Consider the following 24,643-nt stretch of genomic DNA (forward strand, 5'->3'; position numbering starts at 1 on the left):
GGATATTCCGGACTGGTCATTGCTTTATGTTCATATACGTGGGGGGAGGAGGTGGGACAAAGGTGGCAGTACATGTTTACAAAATGATGTCTGTTGTGTGGAGCCCAACGCAAAAATTGTCAAGGCGAGTTTTCCTTCCTTTCGCTCCATCTTTGATCAAAGTACACTTTTGAAGACCTCACAAACGAACAGGAAATGTGATCAAGAAAGCTCGAGTGGAAAGAAATGGGTTTTAAAGCCTTAAAAGTTACGATGTCTCCAAGATACATTTGGACGACGAGGAATAGAATGCACAAAACGAACTATTCGGAATGAATGCTTTATGGTCTGGGGAAAAAGGTAAGCTGCCCACCTTCTAGTGTATTGCATTTTGAATTTTGTACAAATACCCGCAGGAAGTATGAGTTAAAATTAAATGCGCTTTTAATATTTCGCAATTCGCTAGGAAGCTGTTCGGAAAATGTCACATGACAAAGGAGATTGATGAAGCTTTCGTCAAGTTCCCCTCTCGCTTATGGTTGGCCATTCGTTTCAAAATTACGACAGGGTATACGCGGGTTTTGTGCCACGTATACTTGTTTACATACGTTACGTATGGGCTTTAAGCTCATATACACGACCGTTTAGATCGCGTATATACGCATTTTTAAAGGGCCACACATTTGCGTAAATTCAAGCGCGGGGATATGCGAAATAAATGCCCAAATATACGCGTCCTACAAGGACCCATATAGACGCGTGCTAAAATGCGCGTGTATGCGGGTCTCGTAAATTACGTTTTATATGCCAGCACGAAATGTGCCTTTTAAGAGAATGGCTGTTCGTGTATGATAGCAATGAAAATTACTTTAACTAGGAATCGTCAATATGGCGGCAGTGGTAAAATGCCTTGTCTTGCTCTATCTGCTATTTAATGTTTGTCACTGCAGCTCTCCAGTGAATGAACTTCTAGAAACAGTTATGCGTGTTTTGAATGACTGTTCAAGATTTTATCCTAACGCTAATCACCGTGAAGTTGCTGTGGATTACTCTGTACATCGTTTAGTGGCCTGCGTAACTTGGCGGTTTTTAGGCAATTGGAATGCTAAGAAAGCGGCCAAGCCACGATAATGAGCGCCAAATGCGACGTAGCTGCGAGGAGCCTAGGGGGTTCCTGCTTGTTTTTGCGGCTTTGTCGCTTTGTGCGCTTGCGCTCAAATTGCTTAAAAAATTGCTAAACCGCCAAGCTACACAGGCTAATCCAATCTAATTGGACAGAGGTACCAAGGTGAATGCTGAGAGGATACGGCCTCTAGAATCGCTGGTGAGACAAATGCAATATTTACTACTTAGATGGGAAATGTTTTCATTAAGAGCAGTTTCATGCACCTCAGTGTACTCCCAGTAGGGTTTTGCCAACTGCATCAGTTTCTAATGGAAGAGTGGGTCGTCCAGCCCATGATATATCAATACCTAAAGGGGAGTTTTAGGAAACAGAATGTGATTTTAGTGTAAGTCCTACTGGGTCTTCACCAGATAATTCATCTGGTTGGGTGTTATCATCAAATGTGTCCCTGACAGCTAGTATTTCCAGTATTACATATATCTTGTAAAATCACGGCGTTCACCAATATTGGTTGTGCGTACAGCATGGTTATTCCATGCCTCAACTAGGAGGTTTAACTGGTTGTTAATTCTGGAAAGAAATATGTAATACAAACAGAACAGATCGATTATGCTGCTCGATTCCAGGATGCCATTTTCTTCCATCTGGTAGAACAGAGTGTAGTAGAACTGACCGACTTCAATAAAGACTTTTCACAGTCCAGAGATGTTCAATTCACTGGTTGTGTACAGACAACCCAGCAATTTTGCTTCCTCTATTAAATCCCCTGTGCCATAGCATAGCTCTTCCTAGCTCTAAATTTTCATCCCCTTCGTCTGAACACACTCTAGAGGGCAATCCATAACTTTGCACAGCAGCTAAGAACAGAGCGAGCCAGTAGCAGCAGAATTTTTTGTTACACAACAAAGTCTAAAGCCCTGTCAAAATCACCATGTATTAAAAACCTCCAACTGATAAGGCAGTGTAGTCCATCAATGTGCCAGAGAGAATTAGGTCCCCTGACACCTTGTGATGGCATGGAACAACCTCAAATCAGACCCTGCTGGGTCAGTTCGAAAAAAACTTTCCCTTACACGCTGACGCTGAAAGAAGATGTTTCTACTTCACAAATGACCCAGCATGATACTGATACCAGAATTGGACAACCCACGTCAGTCTTATCCATAACTTTGCACAGCAGCTAAGAACAGAGCGAGCCAGTAGCAGCAGAATTTTTTGTTGCACAACAAAGTCTAAAGCCCTGTCAAAATCACCATGTATTAAAAACCTCCAACTGTTAAGGCAGTGTAGTCCATCAATGTGCCAGAGAGAATTAGGTCCCCTGACACCTTGTGATGGCATGGAACAATCTCAAATCAGACCCTGCTGGGTCAGTTCGAAAAAAACTTTCCCTTACACGTTGACGCTGAAAGAAGATGTTTCTACTTCACAAATGACCCAGCATGATACTGATACCAGAATTGGAAAACCCACGTCAGTCTTATTTCTTGAATCATCAGGGCCGGGGTGTTCGAAAGCCGGTTAACAACCCAGGATTAAAAGTTAACCCAAATATAAATTTTTCTCTATAAAACTGTTTTCCACTGCTTATGCTTTGTGTAGTTTGAGATTACTCAAGTTCAAAACTGAACTGCAAACATTTCCCATCTATGTAGTAAGTATTGAATTTGTCTCATCAGCAATTCGAGAGGCAGAATTCTCTCCGCATTCGCTTGAGCACCTCTGTCCTAAACGGTGAACAGAATCCACAGCAACTTCACAACAAACGATCAAGTTCTCTGCCATGTTACGATTAGTGTGGGGATAAAATCTTGAACAGTCATTCAAAACACGCATAACTGTTTCTAGAAGTTCACTCACCGGGGGAGCTGCAGTAGCAAACTTTAAATAGCAGATAGAGCAAGACAAGCCATTTCACCCCTGCCACCATATTGACAATTTTTAGTTAAAGTAATTTTCATTGCTATCATACACGAACAGCGGTTCTCTTAATAGGGCACATTTCGTGCTGGTATATAAAACGTAATTTACGAGACCCGCATATACGCGCATTTTAGCACGCGTCTATATGGGTCCTTGTAGGACGCATATATTTGGGCATTTATTTTGCATATCTCAGCGCTTGAATTTACGCAAATATGTGGCTCTTTAAAAATGCATATATACGCGATCTAAAATAATGGTCGTATATATGAGCTTAAAGCCCATACGTAACGTATGTAAACAAGTATACGTGGCAGAAAAATCTGCGTATACCCTGTCATAATTTTGAAAGGAATGGCCGACCATACTCGCTGGGACTTAAATGCCACAACTTAAATGCCACAACTGTGACAAGCTATAGAGATTGAACACAACTGCCAAAAAAATGCTAAATACAATATACGGCAAATAACAAATACCGTAACAAATATAAAATATCAAACAACAAACAAATGCCAAACAGATGATCTGTTACCAGCTGAATACCACCTGAAATACACCAAGGTCAGGAGCAATTGATTATCGAAGGTAATCCTACAATACCCGAGCAGTTTGAAAATCAAAATAAAATACTAGTTCAGTTGTCAAGTAATTGTCAGTACAGAAATGCAGATAAAAATGTGAATGTATGGAATTCTGAGCTACCATTGTCTCCCATCCTCAGTTTAGAATGACACGTGAAAGAGAACCCTCCAGAATTTCTTACAAAATGGTTACCAGACTTTATAATGGCAAAAAAAAAAAAAAATGTCAGTGAAATTATACATTAGAAATTAATGTCAAGAAATTCTCCAAGCTGAAGGCTATGTTGTGTGGATACCATCGTTGTCATTTCTTAGAGTGATATAGAGGTTTAAAATTCATGATTTTCTCAAAGAAGTATTTCATTAGACAAAGTTTAAGTTTGCGTATTTTTCGAACAAGGACTCCAAAGCATAAAAACTTGCCTTTGTTTTGTATGATAGCTGAAGGTAATATTTTCAGAAAATTAAGGCAGCTCCAAATGAAAACGTATCATTTTTTGAGCAAAATCAAATCATTGAGTGGAGATATGGAGTCAAATCCTGGTCCTGCAAATGAGTATTGCATATCAGTACCTTTTATATCACTCAAAAATTCTGTCTGTTTATTAGAACTCAGATTGTCTCAGTTAGGCAGAACTGCACTTGATGTTGAAGGAGGTGGTGATTGCTTTTTTATGGCTGTATCACATCAACTCTATGGAAATCCTAATAGTCATTTCTATGTGCGCAGTGTTGGCATTCAGTATTAATTTTAGTGAATCACCCTGAACAACTTTATAGAGAGTAAAACTGAGCATTCTTGGCAAGGTTATTTGGAAAGAACGTCATGTCAAGAAACATGGGCTGATGCTATCATAATTCAAGCTGTTGCCAATTGTCTTAATTTATCAATTCATATTGCTGAATCAAATCCAACTTTTTCTCCAGTTACTGTTGTTGAACCAGTGAATGTTACAAATGCCCTAAACATTTACCTTGGACACCTAGATGAATTTCATTATGTTTCCATAGTAGAAAACAGAACAATGGAGATAAGAGACAACAGCAAACAAACAAAGAAATGCAAATGAAAACAAACCAGTTGATAACGGTGAAAAACATAAAGCTTACAGAAGAAAATACATGAGAGAATACATGAAAGATAGAAGAGCTGATGATAACTTTAGAATAAATGAGAATCAAAAACTAGTACAAGGCTGCAACATTAATAGCAAAACACCTAGGAACAAGAAACACCAGGCTGCTAAAAGAACAAAATTGAACCCAGAGCATGTCAGAGAAATTGAGCAGCACTCCTTCAGAAAACGAAAATCAGACAACCCGCAGCACATAAGGCAAATAACCAAACAGTCGTTAAGAAAAAGACAAGAGGCTGAGGTTCTGGCGGGTGTATCGCTACTAACATGTAGCAGTCATGAGTTGCGGCCACAAGAAAACAGGTACAATGCAATTTCTATGATAAATTTATTTTACAAAAACATTGCATGTGGCCCAGAATATGTATGCACTTGTTGAGACCAATTGTGGTTCAAGTGCTCTGTAGTGAAATGTGATCCAAACAAATATAGGGCATGTTCACTAGACATTGTTGAGTCCTGTCTTACTGGTTTTAAAAGTGTCAATGACACTGAATGGATCTGCATGACTTGCAATAAAAAAAGTCTAAAAAAGGTCTGAAAAAGCAATTGTCTAACTTGCAATAAAAAAGTTCTAAAACAAGGCAGGTTACCCATCTGTTCTAAAGCCAATAACATGGGTTTTCCTTATAAGCCTAATGTATTGAATTTCACATCACTAGAAGAGCGACTAATAACTTTTATGTAAATCCGTGAACTATTTAGGGGTGGTCCATGGTCTATTCATGGAAACATTGTCAATATGCCAAGTGAAGTAAATTCGACTGTTCATTGTCTCCCAAGGCCAAGAAGCAAATCACAGACCATTCCAATAAAACTTAAAAGGTGACTTGGTTACAAGCATCACTATCAGTTTCAGATTGTCAGACCTAAGAAAGTATTAGATACAGCCAAATATCTTGTAGACACTACTGAATTATTTAAAACTGAAGGCATAAAAGTGCAAAATGCATGGGTAGATGGCATAACTTCGCAGCCCATGAAGAGTGGGGTGAGTTTGTTCAAAACCCTAACACATCCAGTGCTGATGTGCAAACTAATGAAATCTTCACAAATTGTCAAAACAATATTTGCACTGCTGATGTTCATAATCCAGACAGAGAAAAAGACACTAAAAGGATTACCAGTGTTTCCTGTCAAAATGTTATATATATTAGATGAAGACCTTATTTCTATAAACATGCTCAACTAATGGCTGCTTATTAACATGCTGTACTTTTCAACTTAACACCTTACAAATGCAACACTTCTTAGTTCCAAAAGAGGCAAAGGACAGCACTTCATAGAATAATTACCACATACCATGAGGTAGCTCGAAGGAGCCTTTGATTTATTTTAGTCGCGCATGATGTTTTATGATTTTACGGAGGTATACCACGTACATGTAAATGTAAATAATGCACTAGAATTAGCCAATCAGAGTGTGCATTATATCGGCTTTAAACATAAACCATATATAATAAATGTATGTAAATGATATTTTTATTACAGAGAACTGGACAGGGCAAGAACTTCTCCTTCTTTTGTAAATTTATATATTAATTCCTCTCAGTGCTGTCAAAATGTCTCAGGAACCTTCATTTTTGATAGTCCATTATTTTCCACCATACCTACAGTACAGAAGCTCACCAAATCCTAACTAATAACTAACATGTGTGTGTCTCCAGTCTTTGCTGTGTACTACACATATATTCTGTTATCCTGCCTTAACTGCTAGAAACAATTTTGACAGAGCTGTTTCAACAGTTTCACTTAAATTGATTTCCAGTAACAGCGCTACATGTGGCAGCGTTATTGAGTAAGAACTTTATGGAGGATTTTAAATTTTTATTTTTTTATGATTACAGAAGACAACAAAATATACATGTGTATACATAACCTGATGTTGGTGTTGGTTGCAAATCATAGTTCATAATAGTCATCCTATTACAGGTAAGGGGGAAAAGTTCAGAAAGTTTAGAACATCTCTCCAGCACACCTTTTGTCTACAGGACGGTGCAATAATTGAGAGGTTATATATATACGAAGAGTAATGTAAAGTTACTGTATAAACTTAACATTAAAATCTGACATTTGAATGCCTCCTTTGCCAAAATTAGTCACGATTTAATTGTTATCACTCCCTGTGAATTCATAGAGCTTCCAGAGGCAAGTTATCACCTAATGTGGAAGTCCTGTCTTCAAGTGAGGGAAAATGACACAAAAGAGTTAAAATGAAAGTGTAAAGAATTGTGAATGTTGATATGGTGTACATTGTACATCATGTAAAGGTATTTTGTGAGTGCCAAAGGCATTACATTTCATGTATTGCTTTTTCAGGACAAATTATATAAGTGACATTTTAAAACTGAGGTGTGATCAGAAAAATAATAAGTATATTGTCCAGGCAGTACCAGTTTATGGACGGCATATGCAGACAGTAGGAGGAACTGTAAGCATTACCGGGTAAGTTAGTTTTATGCTTATGACTTCTTGCACTTGGATTTTGTGTCATTTCATCACAAGAATAGGTAATGAAAGATGCAATAGTTGTTGCAATATATTTTTGAAGGCAAACTTATAAGTCTACCTATGCTGGATAACAGCCAGGTGTAAACTGAATGTAAAGTAAACACACTGTTAAAGATGGGGCAACCCTAAAACCCACAAACCAGAATCCAGAATCCGGAATCCGGAATCCGGAACCAAAACCCAGAATACAGAAACAAATCAAAGAAAACAAGTTCTTCAAATACGCACAAATTGTTTTGCTTAGCTTTTGTCTGTAAAAAAGAAGCTGCCAATTAAAAAGGACCTCAAACTTAACGTTTTTTGAAGCAAAATTCCTCATCTGTTGAAATCGTGCAATCGTTATTTCTAGTGAGGGCTATCATTATGAGAATCTCAGTGAAGTGTGTCTTAATTTTATTCCAAGCACCCTGAGAGACCTAAAATAAGCTTGCTGGTAATTGCCATTTTGTTTAATAAGTGACCTTTAAGAGGTATAAATTTATCTTTTATGTCTATTAGATACTGAACAAGATAGAAAATGTCATAGAGAACAGGATGTCTGTCAGTGGCAGCCCCCTGTACATTGACGGTTACGCCCCCCACTTAACTTGGCTGGTCTAAATATGAAATTTGATTTTTCCAACAGATACGAGACCAATTCCAGATCAACACAATTTTCACACTGATACTGTGACAAATCAGCATTTCATATTCTTAGCGGCCATCATATTCAAACAATTTATAGAAATGTTGCACACTTACTTCTGTCTGCTTCTCGCCTGCTAACAGATCAGACCGCATGTTGTTAAAAGATGCTAAAAGACTGCCAGAAACTCACGGCAATAGCTTGTTGTTATTGTGCTACTCACTAGTCTTCGCAGAGCAATTTGGTCTAGACAAGAACCGCGCTCTCACCAGGGCCAGGTTGAACAAAAGATGGGTAACTTATGAGCACGCTCTCGTGTTTGGGCCGAGGGCGTGAGCGGCAAAGCTGTATGAAGGGACTTCGTCACATGCCGATGCAGAAAAACACTAGACACCTATTTAGCCTGCTCACACAGTAGAGACAGATACTAGAGCCTGCTTGCAGGCTGTGAGTAACTCTATCCACCCCAAAAATCACTAACCCTGACTAGATAATGATCTACCTAATGGATAGCTTTATCCAGCTTTTGAACGACCGGGCCAGATGTATAGCTAAGGGTTGTTCAGAACTAGTCAATGATATTTTAGCAATTACAGTTTGTGGCTGAAGTAAAGCCAAGAAAATAAATAACAACAAAATAATTTTTCCCCATATTTATTTATTAGACATTGCTGAAGTGAATTATTTCTATCATCATTCATAATATCTGGATTCCGGATTCTGGATTCCGGGTCCGGATTCTGGATTCTGGATTTCGGTTTCCGGATTCAGTGTTTTAGGGTTGCCTTTGATGATGTATGTGTATGTTAATCTTGAATCTGAAATTTCAGAGAGTTTAAAAATATCATATCATATCTGTGATGGTTCTGAGGTGGAGGGCTGTTACATGTGCATGTAAATGTCTCATGGACGATTTTTCACTTGTTATGATTCAGGTGCCAATAGTTTCTGTATCTGTTGGTGTGCAACAATTTACACCAATATTTCAACCTAATAATGTACAGTGTATATTAATTAACCAAATTATGCTTTTTTTTTAGTTGACCAATGCTACTACATAGTAATGTGATGCTAAAGCGCATAAATTTACAAACATGCCCAATGTCAACTTGTCAAATGTATGAACTACCCGACCATCTAGATTACAAAATTTTCTGAAAGGTAAGATGTTTGTTAAACATTATTTTGTAATTAATGATTTCTCAGACATTGTTTTCTTCAATAAAAGATTTATACCCCACATGGAGTTTTCTCTCTATTAGAGCTCTCTCTTCCTGATACTTTAATTTGGAATTTCTAAAGACTGGCTATGAATGGGTGTTGGATGTGAATATCTTCTGGAACTGCACATTCAGATTTAGTAAGCAAGAACATCAGTATTTATCCTGACAAACTCTGATTTTCTTTTGGAAGCTGAACTCATATACAGTTGTACAGTTGTATGTACAACTAAACAGCCTGGATGGCCCTTTGATTGGGACTGTGCACATTGTTGTAACTTGCAATGTTCTGGTTTCTTGTTTAAAGCAAATTGCATTTGCTCTCGAAAGTAAGCCACCAAGGTCATAACAGTTATATAAGTTTGCTTTGCCTCTCAGGGCAGAGCCTGCCACTGTGAAAGTTGGGGAACCAACCCCTAGCATTTGATTCACTACTGACACTCATTAAACAACTAACAATGAAGTACACTGTATATCAAAGAAAGGAATGTCATCTGTTGGTGTGCAAAGATTATAATAAATTATAATTGACATGTTTTTGTATGAATAACAGTGGTGTTCAAGTAGCAGCTACAGTACGATTACATGCCTGTTCCTGCCAGTCAATATATGAACAGTTTACATATGGGCAGCCTGTACTGAAACATCAAAGATTTTCAAAGCAACCATGGCCTGGTGAGATATTTCTGAGGAAATATAAATTTAAGCTCCTTATGATGACTTATAGGAATTGTTTTTTATTGTAAGCAATATCTTACTGGGTGTATTTTTCTTGTGTACTAATTGTTGTAGAATGCAGAGATCACTTTTATCACAGAGATATTAATGTGTGAAAAGTTCTATAAACAAATGCATCTGGGAACAAATTAATTTATCATGGATGCAGCTTCTGAGAGATCCCCAATATTAATGGAACATACACTGTACATACATGTAAAAGAGTTCAGTAATTTATTACTTAAGATTGTAATGATTTGTTTGGTTTCTCTGTATTTACAGACAACTTGATGGGATTATAATTTCTGCACCAAGTTCATTGAATAAACTAACTTGGAAGTTGAGTTCTGCAACCCATCCTGTGTGTAGTAATATCATAGCTGCAACATTGTGACAGATACACTGTATTACATTATCAAGAAACACATATATTAACTAATTGTTTAAAGTGCCTGTTAAATAATCAGTTTTTCTTAGAGATAATTTACTCATGGTTTATTTAAATAATTGCTTTTTTGGCTCTAAAATGATATTTATTGTGCTTTTCAATCAATTTTGTGATAATCTGCAGTGGACATGGCATAAATTAATATTTTGCCAACACGAAATGGAGAACTGGGTCTTAAGCAAAGTTGCAGGATTAATATTTTTGTAGAAAGAAAGGGTTGAGAAATTTGAGGCATTCTGCAGACAGCCTTGCCATTCCCAATGTCCAATAAGGTTAATTTGTTCCCTACTGTTGTACAAATAGTGTTCTCTAATTTATAAATTATTTCAATCTGTTGTTTAAATGATTGCCTTATAACCCCATGTCCGGCTTTGGTGCGTATAGGATATTGATGTATTGTTTATCCATTTTGCTGTAAATTATCTTAATTGACGTGTCAATCAAAACATATCTTGGATATGCTGGGCTCTTCTGACAAATGTACCTATGCCTGATAACCTTTGAGTGCATTTGGTTGTGTAGTGCAGACGAAATACATGTACATAATATAACTTACTCTTAGCTTACTTATAAGTCTTGGTATAATTTAATCATAGCAAAATTAATTAATGGAACCCAATAACAGCTCCTGTAGTCCACAATCTCAGTTGAGAAAAAGAACAAATCACATTGAAATTGAATAATAAAATTATTAGTAGAGGCCTATGGAAGTATTCATGATCAACAAAAAAATATCATAATTACCGTTCATGCAAGAGTGATTTTGCTTATTGCAAACCCTTCCAGCAGGAGGAGACTCCATACAATAGTGAAGATGGCTAAATGTATCTTTGGGGACAAGTTACAAAACAAAACTTTCCAACTACTTTCCAAAACTTTTCAAATACTCATAGTATACTATGTATACTGTTTTGGTCTTTTTGCGAGATTTCATTTGGTAGAGATTTTGAGACTGAGTATATTGTAACCATTGCATTTCAATCAGTCACCACAACAAAAAAATGTGTAAACTTCTTTTGTGTGGGAGTCCCCATGTTAACTAAAAAAGAATATAATGATTAATAACAATGCCTTGTCTTTCTGAATAAGATAGGAAAGAACAAGAAATGCCACCAAAAGGCACAGAAGACAGTTCTGTTATGTGATCAAGATTTTTGTTGGCTTCCCAGAAATCCTTGAAATCATGGCTCTATATTTCATAATCACATCATCTCACACCTCGATCTGCTGATGTAATCCTAGTTCCGGATGAAACTATTAAATCATTCGCAATTTACCTCCCATAAATGTTGGATTATTTTCATCAGTAACAACATTCCAAAAAATAACTGAGCAGTTCCACTTTAAGGCTTGGCCAAATCTATATATTGTGCGAACGTTTCCGGTTGTGCCTAAATCCTACCGCTCAGAAGAACAACCGAGAAGTACTAGGAGCGAATTTCCGAATCTAGCAGTTTTCGGGGCTATTCCAATATGGTGGACTATACCAATCACATAATATGCGAACTGCCAGTGGTAAAACTATGGGCTAAACTCCAGAATACCCGGCCACTTATTAGCATCTCATTGAATAAGAATAGCAACTATTGTTATATACCTTGTTCTTCAAAGCCCACCGACACATGTAAATAAAGTGGCCGGGTATTCTGAAGTTGCTCCAAACTATGTTGATCAACAAGACGAGTACGTTTTTATTTACCTGACATGTTAAGAATTATGTGTAGAGAGTAAAGCAGTGAATTGTTCGGCAAATGCTGTATATTTCTTTGGGTCTCTTTTCGTCTAGTTTGTAAACCGTAAATTTGTAAGCTAACACTGCAGACGTCTGTGACTTAGGCACAAGAGTTTTTAACTACGTCTTTCCTTGAGGACGAATTTTTTTATTGAGCTCTTGATTCGGTGGATCCCTGAATTCAAACTTCCTTTACCTTGTCCCTCTGGCCGGTAGGATCTTGAAAATAATACCGGCCAGAGGGACAGCTTGTGTATAAGGTACTTGGACTCAAATCCATGCGCAGTTTTATTTGTAGAATAGCTTGATACATTGCTCTTTAGTTTTATACTACACTAGAATCACTCTACAGATAAGTATTTTCAGTTTTCCATGATCTTGTCCCTGTGGCCGGTAGGATCTTGAAAATACTACCGGCCAGAGGGACAGCTTGTGTATAGGGTAATTGGACTCTTAAGTCCATGCACAGTTCTATTTGTAGAATAGCTTGATATATTGCTCTTTAGTTTTATACTACACTAGAATCACTCTACAGTTAGTATTTTTAGTTTTCTGTGATCTTGTTCCTCTATGTCCTCTAGACGGTAGGATCTTGAAAATACTACTGGCCATAGGACCAGATTGTTTGTCGCTGTCGTCCACGGAAGAGAAGCCGTCATCAGACGTGGCAAACCTGGCCAAAACTTTACTTCTTCAGCAGCAATAGTATACATTACAATTTAGCGACACTGTACAATACAGCATCAGTATTAAGTGACTAATCCACTTAAACAAGCCCTGGTAATTGGAAGGGGAAAAAGAAATGCTAGGACAAGGTCATAATTTTTTAAACAGTGCACTGACCTTTTGAACCAAACTCTTTGTCTACTCTCCGAATAATAAATTTACTTATGTCGTCTGTCTCATATTCAGAAATCACCCTGCATACTTCATCGAACATGGACACAGATATTTCTTTATCGGAAGACCAAGAATCTTGTAAAGTACTTGAAGAATCCATCTTTCAATGTCGAAGCATGACTTTGATATAATCACTACCATGAGAATTTTCTGCTTATTTTGCGCCAATTTCGTCATTTGTCGTTTACATTGTCTGAGACTAGTTACTGGGGGTGGGAAATTATTAACTATGTTAGCCGCTTCATAAGGACCCCTATAAGCTATGTAATGCAACTGTAGCTCTATTTGTTCCATTTATATATAGTTATCTTGTGCTCTGACTTAAAAAATTTAATCAGGTTCAGTTAAGTTGTTGTTTAACAATTTTTTTTGGAGTTGGGGGTGGGGGGGACAGGGTCAGAACCTCCCACTTCTCGGACCCTGTTCTCCTGCTTCCCATATCTTTATCTCCCAACTCCCACCCTCATCCATTTTGGTCCTGTCCCCTGTAAATAAGAAGACTCAAAACACATACTTGTCATTTAACTGCATAATCCTTTGGTGTTCCTTTTCCTTTTTTCCTTTGTTTTCAGCCTTGCTTCTCTTACTCGCATCTTTTGACAGCTTAAATGAAACCATCTCATGACCTATGATGTAACCATGGTAAAAGGGTTTTCTAGTTTCATCGGAAGTAGGCCTCAGCTTTTCAGCCCCAGGGTGAATTTTCATTTTTCTTTCAGTCCAGAAGTCTCAAAATAAGCTAAATGTAAGGCAAAAAACATTTTGGGTTCTTGTTTTCGAAAGTATTTTAATGCTGAATAAATGTTTCCAGCCTTCTAAGAACTTCCACTTCCCGCCCTCTCCTCTCCTGCCCCCTATTCTCCTGGTCTGCCCCCCACCCCCCCCCCCCCCCCAATTTTACTCATGGGTGCACAAATATGCAAACTATTCAATCTGATTATCCCAGAGTAACTGGGGTTATACTTTGTTATTTAGAAAGCCTCATTTTAGAATTGACATATCCTTTGCACGCTTACTTAATATACAACAGGGAAATAGACTAGAAATGTTGCAATGAGAGTGGCTTTGTGAGTATGTCAGGTCAGTGTCCTTTAAGCAGTATGTTTCGGTTAAATAAAGGATTTCCTGAAACCTGTTTTGTTTAAAAGTAAACACCATTCACAAAGAAAAGACACTAGAAGGAAATTTTTGTTACTTTTTAAATTTCTGTTTATTCCATAAACAGATAGTCTTACAATGCCAAGGAACAGTATCCAACTCTTAAAGTTTAACAATAGGCCCTTTGCAGCTGGGGTCACGTGACCAAATTTTTCCTAAAAAAATTTTGTATTATGGGCTATAACTAAAAGAATGCCACAAATGGAAAGAGCGCATTGAAAATACCAAAATGGCCAAGTTTGAGGCACCAGGAAAAAACGAGTAAGTTTATACCATAGTTTGAATTTTCGGAAAATTTAGAGGGTTCGTATGGAAAATGTTGCTGGAGAGCAAGGTCTTGCTCTCCAGCAACATTTTTCCATACAAATCTTCTTATTCTTTCAAAAATTCAGACCATCATAAAATCTCATTCTCTGATGATGGGGGCCTCAAACTTGGCCATTTTGATATTTTCGACATGCTTTTTCCATTTCTGGCATTCGTTAAGTTATAGCCCATAATTTTATGAAAAGTAGGTCACGTGATGGCTTAGCTGCAAAGGGCCTATTTTCTTGAAGAGATTCCTCTATCCTTACCCACAGTATTAAAGGCACAAATATGTTTCATTAAATATTGATTTCTACAGCTTGTGCCCACTGGACATATATGAAATGTGTCCTACTGCCTGACACTCTGTTTCACTTGAAGTGAATGCAAAATTAATTTTATTAGGGCATTGAAATCAAGTGTCTGATAACCTTCATGTAAATGTGACTCCTCAATATTCTAGCCTGCTTTATGACTTAAGGAATAATAATAAGAGCAATGTATCAAACTATTCTGCAAATAAAAATGTGCATGGACTTAAGTCCAATTACCTTATACACAAGCTGTCCCTCTCGCCAGTAGTATTTTCAAGATCCTACCAGCCAGAGGGACAAGATCAGAAAACTGAAAATATTTAACTGTAGAGTGATTCTAGTGTAGTATAAACCTAATGAGCAATGTATTAAGCTGTTCTGCAAATAAAAATGTGCATAGACTTAAGTCCAATTACCTTATACACAAGCTGTCCTTCTGGCCGGTAGTATTTTCAAGATCCTATCAGCCAGAGGGACAAGATCACAGAAAACTGAAAATACTTAACTGTAGAGTGATTCTAGTGTAGTATAAAACTAAAGAGCAATGTATCAAGCTATTCTACCAATAAAACTGTGCATGAGTTTAAGTCCAATTACCTTATACACAAGCTGTCCCTCTGGCCGGTAGTATTTTCAAGATCCCACCGGCCAGAAGGACAAGGCAAAGGAAGTTTGAATTCAGGGATTCACCGAATCAAGAGCTCAATAAAAAAATTCGTCCTTAAGGAAAGACGTTTTTACGCTATTTAAAAACTCTCATGCCTAAGTCACAGACGTCTACAGTGTTAGCGTACATATTTACGGTTTACGAACTAGACGGGAAGAGACCCAAAGAAATACACAGCATTTGCCAAACAATTCACTGCTTTACTCTCTACGCATTATTCTTAACACGTCAGGAAAATAAAAACGTACTTGTCTTGCTGATCAACATAGTTTTACCACTGGCAATTCGCATATTATCTAATTGGTATAGTCCGCCATATTGGAATAGCCGACAATTTCCGAAAACTGCTCGACTCGGAAACTCGCTCCTAGTACTTCTCGGTTGTCCTTCAAAGCGGTAGGATTTAGGCACAACCGTTGGTCATTCTCTTTTGGCGCCCATCTTTGAATTCTACTTTAACGGTTGATCGCTCGTGCGTTTTAGTAGATTTCACTTCCAAAATTATATCAAAATGGTTTTTGTTGCGGTCCTGTGACCAGAAGAAAACAGCGTGAGTGTCATTAACGAGAAACAAGTTATTCTTGGCGAAGATTTGGAGCTAAAAGAAAGTCTTACTGTGGATGTTTCAACGGGGAAAAATTCAAAGGGCAGATTAGCCGTATACAAAATTATTTGGTAAGTAATCGAATTCAAGTAACCTTATATTATACGAAGTAAATTCTTGTATTTAGAGAAAAGCTTTTGAATGAACTTTATCATCACGAATCATACACGAGTGGGTCACTCAGTCATGGCATGAAATGAATTCTGGCTAAAGCAAAGTTGAAACAATTTAGGTTGCCCAGAGTGCGTGCCTAAACAATTTGATTTGCGAGTAACAAGTCGTTTCTCTCGCCTCACTTGTTCAAACGAAATAAATATAGCAGTTCTCTCTGATCCCAGTCAAAGTTCTTGACAAAAACTCCAACGAGGCAGCCACAGTGTGCATGAGTTTGATATGTCTCCTCTGTGTTTCAGCCTGACTGTATGGCAATCCGTGTTGATCTTCAATTTTTGTCCATCCGTATGTTCTTTTGTATTTACTCTATTATTTAAATGTTCCTTTAATGTTTTAACTGTCTTTTTTAGTATTTGTAATGGCTAAATTTGGCTTAAAACCGTGATATACACAGTGTATCCTCCAATTCGAGAGTTGTTGATACACTGATAGAAGAAGGAAAACCTTGATTTAATCTACTGTAAGCTCAAGATTTATATAACATATTTATCAATAGTATACAAGCACCTTCACAATTATCAAGTCTTCCCTTTTAACATTTCAACCAGCTTTAAGTCAGGTCTTAATGAGCCGCACGTATTAAACTGTGAGCACATAAATATTTGGATCTCAGTCTTACAGTACCTCATATGTATCGCAATGTAATGTATTTTTTTAAATTTTGTTTTAGGTGTCATACAACAAAGATGAACATGAAGAGGTTAGCTGTTGACACCCTAATTAGAGGGCAACAAAAGAAGCTGTGGAATCAACAGAAATAACTGAACAGCAGCTAAGTTTGCCCAAACTCAGCCTTTTTTAATTTTAAGGATTGTTTCAGTTTTGTTCTTATCATTGATTCCTTACATTCATGAAAATCCAGATTTGTTCCACATAATAACAATAATTTAAGCTAAAATCTTGTGTATAGAAAATTGTTGGATTTGTAAACCAAAAAAGTAAGTAAATTATCTGAAAAAGTTCTCTTTTTATCAAACATGTAAAAGTTTGACCTTCATATCTGTTTTCAGTTTTACTTTTGATTCTTGATGTAATAAAAAAGAAACAGGATAATTATTATGTTTAAATTCATGAAAGCCAATGTAATAAACCATTGATTTAAAACCTGTTTGATGTGATATCAGTGACTTTATTTGTTATTTTAATGCTGGGCATTAATCATCAAAATTTTGTCTGGCCTACAAATGATACAAAATTCCCAGTTTTTCTCAGATTTTCCAAAAAATTGCAACCTATTCTCGAAAAATCCTACAAATTCCAAGTTATTCCCAGAAATTCCTAGGAATTTTTGAGAATTTTAAGGAATTTTCAAGGTGAGTATATTTCAGTTGGAATTCCAAGTCAGCTCTATGTAAACTTGGAATTCCTAGTCCTAGGAATTCCGAGTCCGAATTACCATGAAAATTCACACCTTAGATTCCTAGGAATTCCTAGGAATTTTTTCCTAGGAATTCTTAAAGTTATCTCACAAGGGCGGTCAGTGTAAAACGCAGACTGCAGACTGCAGACCGGGGGTAAAATGCAGACTGCAGACTGCAGACTGCAGACCAGGGGTAAAATGCAGACTGAGGGTAAAATAAAATATTAATAATAACAGGCAGTCGAAAACTGCTTGTGGATGCCGGTAGTTTTGTAGGGAGATTGAAGGAATTTATTAAAACATTGTAAGTGCAAGATTACCTAAAAGAGCAGTACACCTTCGACAGCAGATAGGAGATAATAAATTTATGCAAGAGACAACAAGTTTTGGCATTATACCTTTAAGACAAAATGCCCCTGCCTCCCCCCCCCCCCCCCCCAGCCTCCTCCCCAACAGCATATAGAAGAGATAGGAAAGGTTTTAGAATACAAGTGAATTTTCTGCATGTAAAAGTCCAAGGAGGTCATGTCGCGGGCGGTTTGTCTAGGGCGTAAAGACTGGTATTCAAAGAGTCGTGAAAGAAGAATAAGACTACCATGTGCCAAGGAAACAACATTTTTATTGATGAACTCAAATAGAAAAGGATTGTAATAATTATTGTTCTTAGAATTAACAGGTAAAAAAATCAGTAGGTGAGTTCTTATAAGTTGTTTAAAAGTAACTCAACACTATACAATATTTAAAATGCACAAAGTGAAACAGTGAAGTAACCTCTCTTAATTTGCAAGGTATCCTTTAACTATGTTGTAACTGACCTGGTATTCAAAACATTAATGTAAGGATGGCATTGAAAATGTATTTTTTTTTTTTTAATGTTGCTTTTGGGCGATAATAAAATTATTGTTTCAGTACATTAACACAAGGGGATATCGCCCAAGTACTCATGTTCGCATGAGAGAGATAAATTAACAGTAAAGGAATACAAATTAACAACAACGGTTAAGGAACAACTGCATACGATATTAATGGAGAGTAGTACTATTAACCCATTTGTGTGGTTTTGTTCGCCATAAATGCTTATCCCTACCCTCCAATATATTTTGTCGAAGTTTCTTAATTGATGAAGTTGTTTATAGTATTATTAAAGGAACTACACGTGACAGCGCTTTTGATTTCTAGGGAATAAATCTTAATATCAATATAAGGAGAGTTTCCTCGAAATCACTTGAGTTGTTTTGTCTGCAACATTGTATGTTTTCATCCCCTGTCTGCAACATAACTTGCTTCAAGTGTTCTTATGGCATTTCAGATAACAACTGACAGCCGGTTGTTTTGGGGAAGCTACTTATAGTATTATTAAGGGAACTAAACTTGGGAATGTTTTTATCCTGCATTGATTAATAACAATTTGCACAAATAATATTTTCTTTTTCAAGTACTTAAAAGATTAGTTATGTTGCAGTTGTTAGAGTTTTCCTTACCTTAAGGGGAGGAACTGTGAAATTACTTGAGTTGTTTTGTCTGCTATAATTTTTCTATCCCCTGCTTGCAACCTGATTTTTCTCAAGTCTTCTAGTGGATATCAGATAAGGACATCTGACAGTCTGCTGTTTTGAGGAAGCTGATAATGGCATCGTTAAAGCAAGTAAACTTGAGCATCTTTTTGTCCTTCACAGATTGAATGACAATGTGAGCAACTAATTTTGTATTACATATGCTTGAAAGAGTGGTTATGTTGCAATTGTTACAAGTTATAGTTTCCTCTTCAAATAGTGCTTCACTGATGGTCATGTTGCATACTATGCAAGAGGCCGTACGTTTGATGCGCACATCAATGCAGCGGCCTTCAATTGTGTTGTCTTGTATTTCTGGTGTGGTCAGACTGATATTGTGTAAATCTTCAATTTCTTGAGGGTCAGTGAGTTCATTTGTATTTAAGTACTTTATGTCATCAAAGATACCAACTTTCAAATTCTTGAAAAGATATGTTTTCTCTGTTTGAATTTTATCAATCATGCTTTCCCAGAGGACTAGTTTAACTGAGTTAGTTTCATCTGCTATTAGACAATCAGTTTAGTATTTTGCTTTTTTGCTGTCTTTTACAATAACTTGCTTATTTTCCTGTTTTTTAGGACTTTTACTTTCATGTCTAATGTTTCATATACATCTTTTTCCAGTGCTTTGGTAATGGTGCATAACTGGTTGCTGAAGTGTTCATTAAAGGTATAGGGCAGTGAAGTTGGAGTTACCTTTGCATGTTTTGCAATTGTGAATTCTTGCTCTTGTTTGTGAAATCCTTTTGATGCTGTTTGCTTCACTCCTGTGATTTTTACTGGTGATTTATTAAGGAACGCTTGTTTTAAATTCATGCACTTTTGAGGTGAATAACAGACAGTATGGACTGCTTCATCCTGTCCTGTTTGAATGCGACAGTTGAAGTAGTTGGTTGTGGAATTCCTTGCAGTTTGTACTTCTGTTAATAAGTGCACATATCCTTCAATGGATTCTTCTAGGAAAAAAAATTTAGAAGAACAATTTAGTAATTTTGTACTTATGGTCAGTCAATTTTGTAGAATCGAAGAATGTCTATTTAATGCTGACCCATTAGGCAGCCACTTCCTATTAAGCAGCCAAAAGTATTGTCAGGATTTTAATAATAACTGTAAATAAAACTGCTATAAAGCAGCCACTGCCACCATTTGAATGTTCTACTGTTTTTACTCCCATTCAATAACCAGCATATCAGGGTCACAACCAGACTTTTGACATAGATGTGGCAAGTTCTGTGATTGCCAAAGGCATGAGCTGCTAGGGGGGTCTGTGGGCATGCCCCCCAGAAATTTTTGAAATCTAGCATCTCTCAAATTCTATTTTCAGTATTTTTTAAAGGAATTTCATTTGAAAATGCAATCTTGTTCAACTGGGCATTATTTTGCCATCTACCTGTATTTACCTAAATATATAGACCTTATATTTCCAGTCTCAGTATTCATAGGTTCAACCAGGGTCAAATCTGAAAAAATTGCATTAGATTCTACAATATGAATTCTTAAGTTCAGTGAATCTTCAACAGCTTGTATAAGAATGTGATCAGCCCATGTTCCCTGCATAGACATACGAGATAAATATCTTAACTACGATCCATCCACATTGCTTTCTATAAGTTGCTCAGGATTATTTCTCAATTACTGGACAGCCATTGCTCTAATTTCTAAGTGACAGTTTGAGTCACCACATAACTGGTGTGATTCTCATTTAAAAAAGCAGTCACCTCCCCCACCAACATCAAGTGGTCTTAATCCATGTCTTAGTAGCCTTGAGCTCAATGGTGATTCAGGTGTGGTTTTGCATACTAATGTTGATAAACTAATTCTGCCATCTGCAACTGGACCTGGATTTAATTCAACATCTCCGGAGAGTAAAATATTTCTTTTTGAAACATTAAATGCAAACGACCATGTTATACACTTTTCAAATCGAAAAAAATAGTTACTGAAGAAACTAGTTTGCCTTTCAGTGAGTCTGATTTTCCACCATTTATAATTCGTAGCAATGTCGTGTAAAACAGATGAAGCAGGAACTGATTTTTTAACCACATGTGTTACTTTCAGTCTCAAGTTTCGAAATTTCAAAGAATGAATCACTTTTCGCAATGAAATTCTAGATGGTTCTCTATCTCGAGATTTAAGCTCACGTGATTTTACTGCTAACTGCTTGAAGGGTGAACGTGATCTAAAATGCACATCGTTTTTCACACTTCTGACAGTTTAAATACGTTATGTACTTTTGTATCAGAATCAACAGCTGCATTGTACTGTACAGAACCAGGCACAGCTTTCATGAAACCGGCAACACGGGAGAATTTCGCATTCACATTGGTTTGAACAACAGACCTATCCACAGAATGATTTCTGCCAAATATTTCGTTATAAACGAAATTACGTGTTGTTGTCGTTGTCTCCCAAAGGAGGTTCATTGTCTCCCGAAAGAGATTTTGTGTGTCCCAAAAGATAGTGATAATTTTCAAATCGGAATTAGTGCAGAGCACTCCTTCCAAGTGCTTTTCAGTGGCAACGCGGTCAGCACTTTGACAGATGTGACAATCGGCACGTCGTGCACAGTCACTTCCAAACAAAGACGATAAATTAAGATCATTTGTACTTAAAGGCCAGTTAAAAGCATTGCGGATTGCCGAACTCTTGACAACATTTTTCAAATGCGTCACTCGATAGTTGTCAAACAAAGACCTCCGTTCATCCACCGTCTCTCTTCCAAAATCTCGAACAGTTAGTGAAACATAGAATAGTTGTTTACAAACATACGATTTACGCATTTCTCGAAAGCTGTGCCTGATTACGTGGGCAAAATAGAAAGAAAACATTATCAACTTACCAAAATTCGCCGTCACTCGCTACTTCGCTTCTGACTTGAGCTCAGCAAAATACGTGGCTTGTTTCACTTGTTTGTCGTCTTCCATCGGTATGACAGCCAAAGCATTTCCGAGAGTTCGAGGATATTTATCGCAGACCATATTTGGAAGAGCGGGTTTATCCGTATCGTAATCGTTGACGATCGTAGAGACCCGTCCAAAGTCGTAGAATAGGCCGACTACCGAAAACAACTCGTGTTATATCGAGATGTAATTGACGGTAAATCGATTGCGTTTTTTGTGATCTGATTGGCTCCCGAAGCTTCTATTGTTACATTACAACATGACCGCAAAGAGGATGCCGGTATCTAGGATACGGCATCCACAAAAACGAGTCATAAGGATGAAATAAAGAGTGTTTGCACAAAATGAATTTGAATTCTGTACACGTCGTGTTTTGGCATCTCTTCTATCGAAATGGTCGTACTAACGATTATTTGAGAACGCCGAAATGTTATAAATTCTCGTGTTTGGATAGCCGACTGTCAGCTTTCAGCGAATACCAATTCACAAACCTCTTGATATATTAAAGTCGAGTACAAAGATTGAATGTATTTCACAAACTAGGCTCGATACCTACAAGTTTAGCTTGCCCTGTTGTTGTGCTGTCGTGTTTTGCTTGCCTTGTGTTCCGAACAATTCCAAGGACATTTGAAGAAGCTAAGACGCGGTGGTTTGAACGTTATTAAGACTTTGTCGAAGAAAACAGGATGAAGGAAATGTGCTGCAAGAGTTGGTCGGTCCCAGACCTAATCGCGTAAACAAAATTCAAAATGGCCGACACGTAAACAAAGATGCACAGAATTACGATTAGTTCGGGCCCTTGTGGGAAACTGGGGGAGTTCAAGAACTCGAGGTTCATAATATAATGTTTGACTAAGGCTAGGAAACGCCTTTTGGTTTGATTTTTCGGGATTTTGGAAAAAAAAATTACGGGTACGCGTACGAACACTCCCAAGTCTTCATTTGATCCAGATTTGATCCTCGTTTTTTTTTTTTTATTATTGATTTTACCCTCAGTCTGCATTTTACCCCTGGTCTGCAGTCTGCAGTCTGCGTTTTACCCTCAGTCTACATTTTACTCCCGGTCTGCAGTCTGCGTTTTACACTGACCGGTGACCAAACAATGAGCCCCGAAGGTGCAAGCTTCTATCCGGGACCGTGCTCCGCAGGAATTGTTTTGGGTTTTAATTCCCTAAAGCCCCCTTTCCTAAGTTTCTGAGTCGTTCTGAAGAATCTAACTGATTCCGTAGAACGGTGGAAACTGGTTTGGATCCGCGTTTAAGCAGATTTCAGCTCTTTCAGACAGATTTCTGCAATGTTTGCGATTTGAAACATACTAACCTAAGTTGTGACTAAAATCTACTCAATTTTGCATATTATACTGCATCTGCTTGCCATATCGAAGGAATACAGGACCAAGCAGTGGGCTTAATGAACGGATGAATTAACCAAAGTAATATATGCTTTCTCTTACCGTTTGGTGAAGCTATTCAAACGGACCAATTTCAAATTGTTGAAGAAATTTCGGCCTTCTTCTACAGTCGATCCGTAACCTTACTCCTTAACATAATGAAGTGGGGAGGAGCTGTTGGGAAGTAATTGAAAAAGAATGCCTAGCAACGTCTAATAAAGAAACAAATATTCTAAGAGCATTGGCCAATGGCGATTCGACTTGTCCACATTAAATAAAGTATGTCTATGTCTGTATGACAGCGATTGTTATGCACTTCTAGGAAAGTCGAGGTGTTTCATGTGCAGTCCGTTTGATAGCTGGCCTGTGGTTAAAAGCAGTAAAACTAAACGCAGTGACATGGGAATTGTCTACGATGAGCTAATTCAGTGTTGTTGATTCATTTCATCAAATTCCTTGTTAAGGTAAGGAAAAAATCTGCATGAATTTTGTCTTAGTGTCATTATGAGAAGACTGTCTGAGGTCACGAGGCAGCAGTTCAAATATATTCAAATTGTTAGGGCGTTGCACGGAATCACATCTCGTACATTCCGTCCAAATCTTGTATTCGTTTCACCTAAAATAGAGTACATTTGCTAGGGAAAAAATGAGTTTCTGGCTTCAAAATTAAAAGTCCTTAAATTCCATCTAATACAACGTCGAGTATCTGTCTCGAACTACATTGTAGCTTGCGGGTGAAGCTTTTACAAGGTAGCCTTTCAAACTTTTCCAATTTAGGCAATCAGACGACGCAAGCATTCATCCATCACGCTTTGATCTGATGCGTTCTCAATACCTGCTAGGACGCGTCTTTTGATCGAAACAATATATAGGGAGCCTAAGCAACGACGGCGGCGACGTCCAGGACGACGCCGTAATCCAAATTGAAGTCTTGTTTTAAGCGAAATTCGCGATTGTCTAGATCTGTTCAGTACGCCAATGGCTCAGGCTAAATATGCAATGACAGCGTTCAATTCCAAATGGAAATAGGAAAAATTAGTCTTCGTCGCTCGCGTTCTCCAGACTACGCAGAACTTGGTCATTTGACGTTGTTGCTTTGCAGGGGAAGGCCAAGAAATGTACAAAAATCTATAACGTACGCGCACAGCTATTGTTTTGCTCATTAAATCCTTTGTTTGTTGATGTTCTCGTTGTTGTCGTCGTCGTTGGTTTCCTACCTGACTAGCACTGGTGCGACGACGCCGATCTGAGGATAACTTAACAGTAGCTAACTTTCAATAATTGTGGCTTCTTTTTTTCCGAGAAGTTAAATCATG

At 37.5% G+C, this 24,643-nt stretch overlaps 2 protein-coding genes and 2 long non-coding RNA genes across 7 annotated transcripts in view; 3 read left to right on the top strand and 1 right to left on the bottom strand.

Annotated features, from left to right (window-relative positions):
- The window catches only part of LOC110048247 (uncharacterized), a 45,800-nt gene extending 22,289 nt beyond the window's left edge, over positions 1–23,511 (bottom strand). For 2 of the 3 annotated variants that reach the window (XM_089275572.1, XM_089275567.1), the window contains exons 1-2: positions 23,391–23,511; positions 13,416–13,527 (exon numbers count right to left, since the gene is read on the bottom strand). The gene's annotated coding sequence lies outside the window, so the exon portion shown is untranslated. The remainder of the gene's footprint in view (positions 1–13,415; positions 13,528–23,390) is intronic. The other variant, XM_089275577.1, reaches the window with a different exon arrangement.
- Positions 28–11,556, top strand: LOC149119002 (uncharacterized). Of its 2 annotated transcripts, XR_016202615.1 has the most exons (6): positions 28–339; positions 6,596–6,680; positions 7,068–7,193; positions 8,925–9,045; positions 9,658–9,779; positions 10,104–11,556. It is a non-coding gene; the product is annotated as an uncharacterized LOC149119002 (long non-coding RNA). The 2 variants fall into 2 exon arrangements; XR_016202614.1 differs by having other exon boundaries at positions 6,596–7,193.
- Positions 15,738–17,242, top strand: LOC149119003 (uncharacterized). Its single transcript, XR_016202618.1, has 2 exons — positions 15,738–16,021; positions 16,795–17,242. It is a non-coding gene; the product is annotated as an uncharacterized LOC149119003 (long non-coding RNA).
- A 119-nt stretch (positions 23,512–23,630) lies between the features above and the next one.
- The window catches only part of LOC110048250 (uncharacterized), a 32,822-nt gene continuing 31,809 nt past the window's right edge, over positions 23,631–24,643 (top strand). Inside the window, exon 1 of the mRNA XM_089275596.1 lies at positions 23,631–23,791. The gene's annotated coding sequence lies outside the window, so the exon portion shown is untranslated. The remainder of the gene's footprint in view (positions 23,792–24,643) is intronic.

The sequence above is a fragment of the Orbicella faveolata genome, unplaced genomic scaffold, assembly GCF_042242905.1.
Source record: "Orbicella faveolata isolate gen_17 unplaced genomic scaffold, um_ofav_v1 contig_1, whole genome shotgun sequence".
NCBI lineage: Eukaryota > Metazoa > Cnidaria > Anthozoa > Scleractinia > Merulinidae > Orbicella > Orbicella faveolata.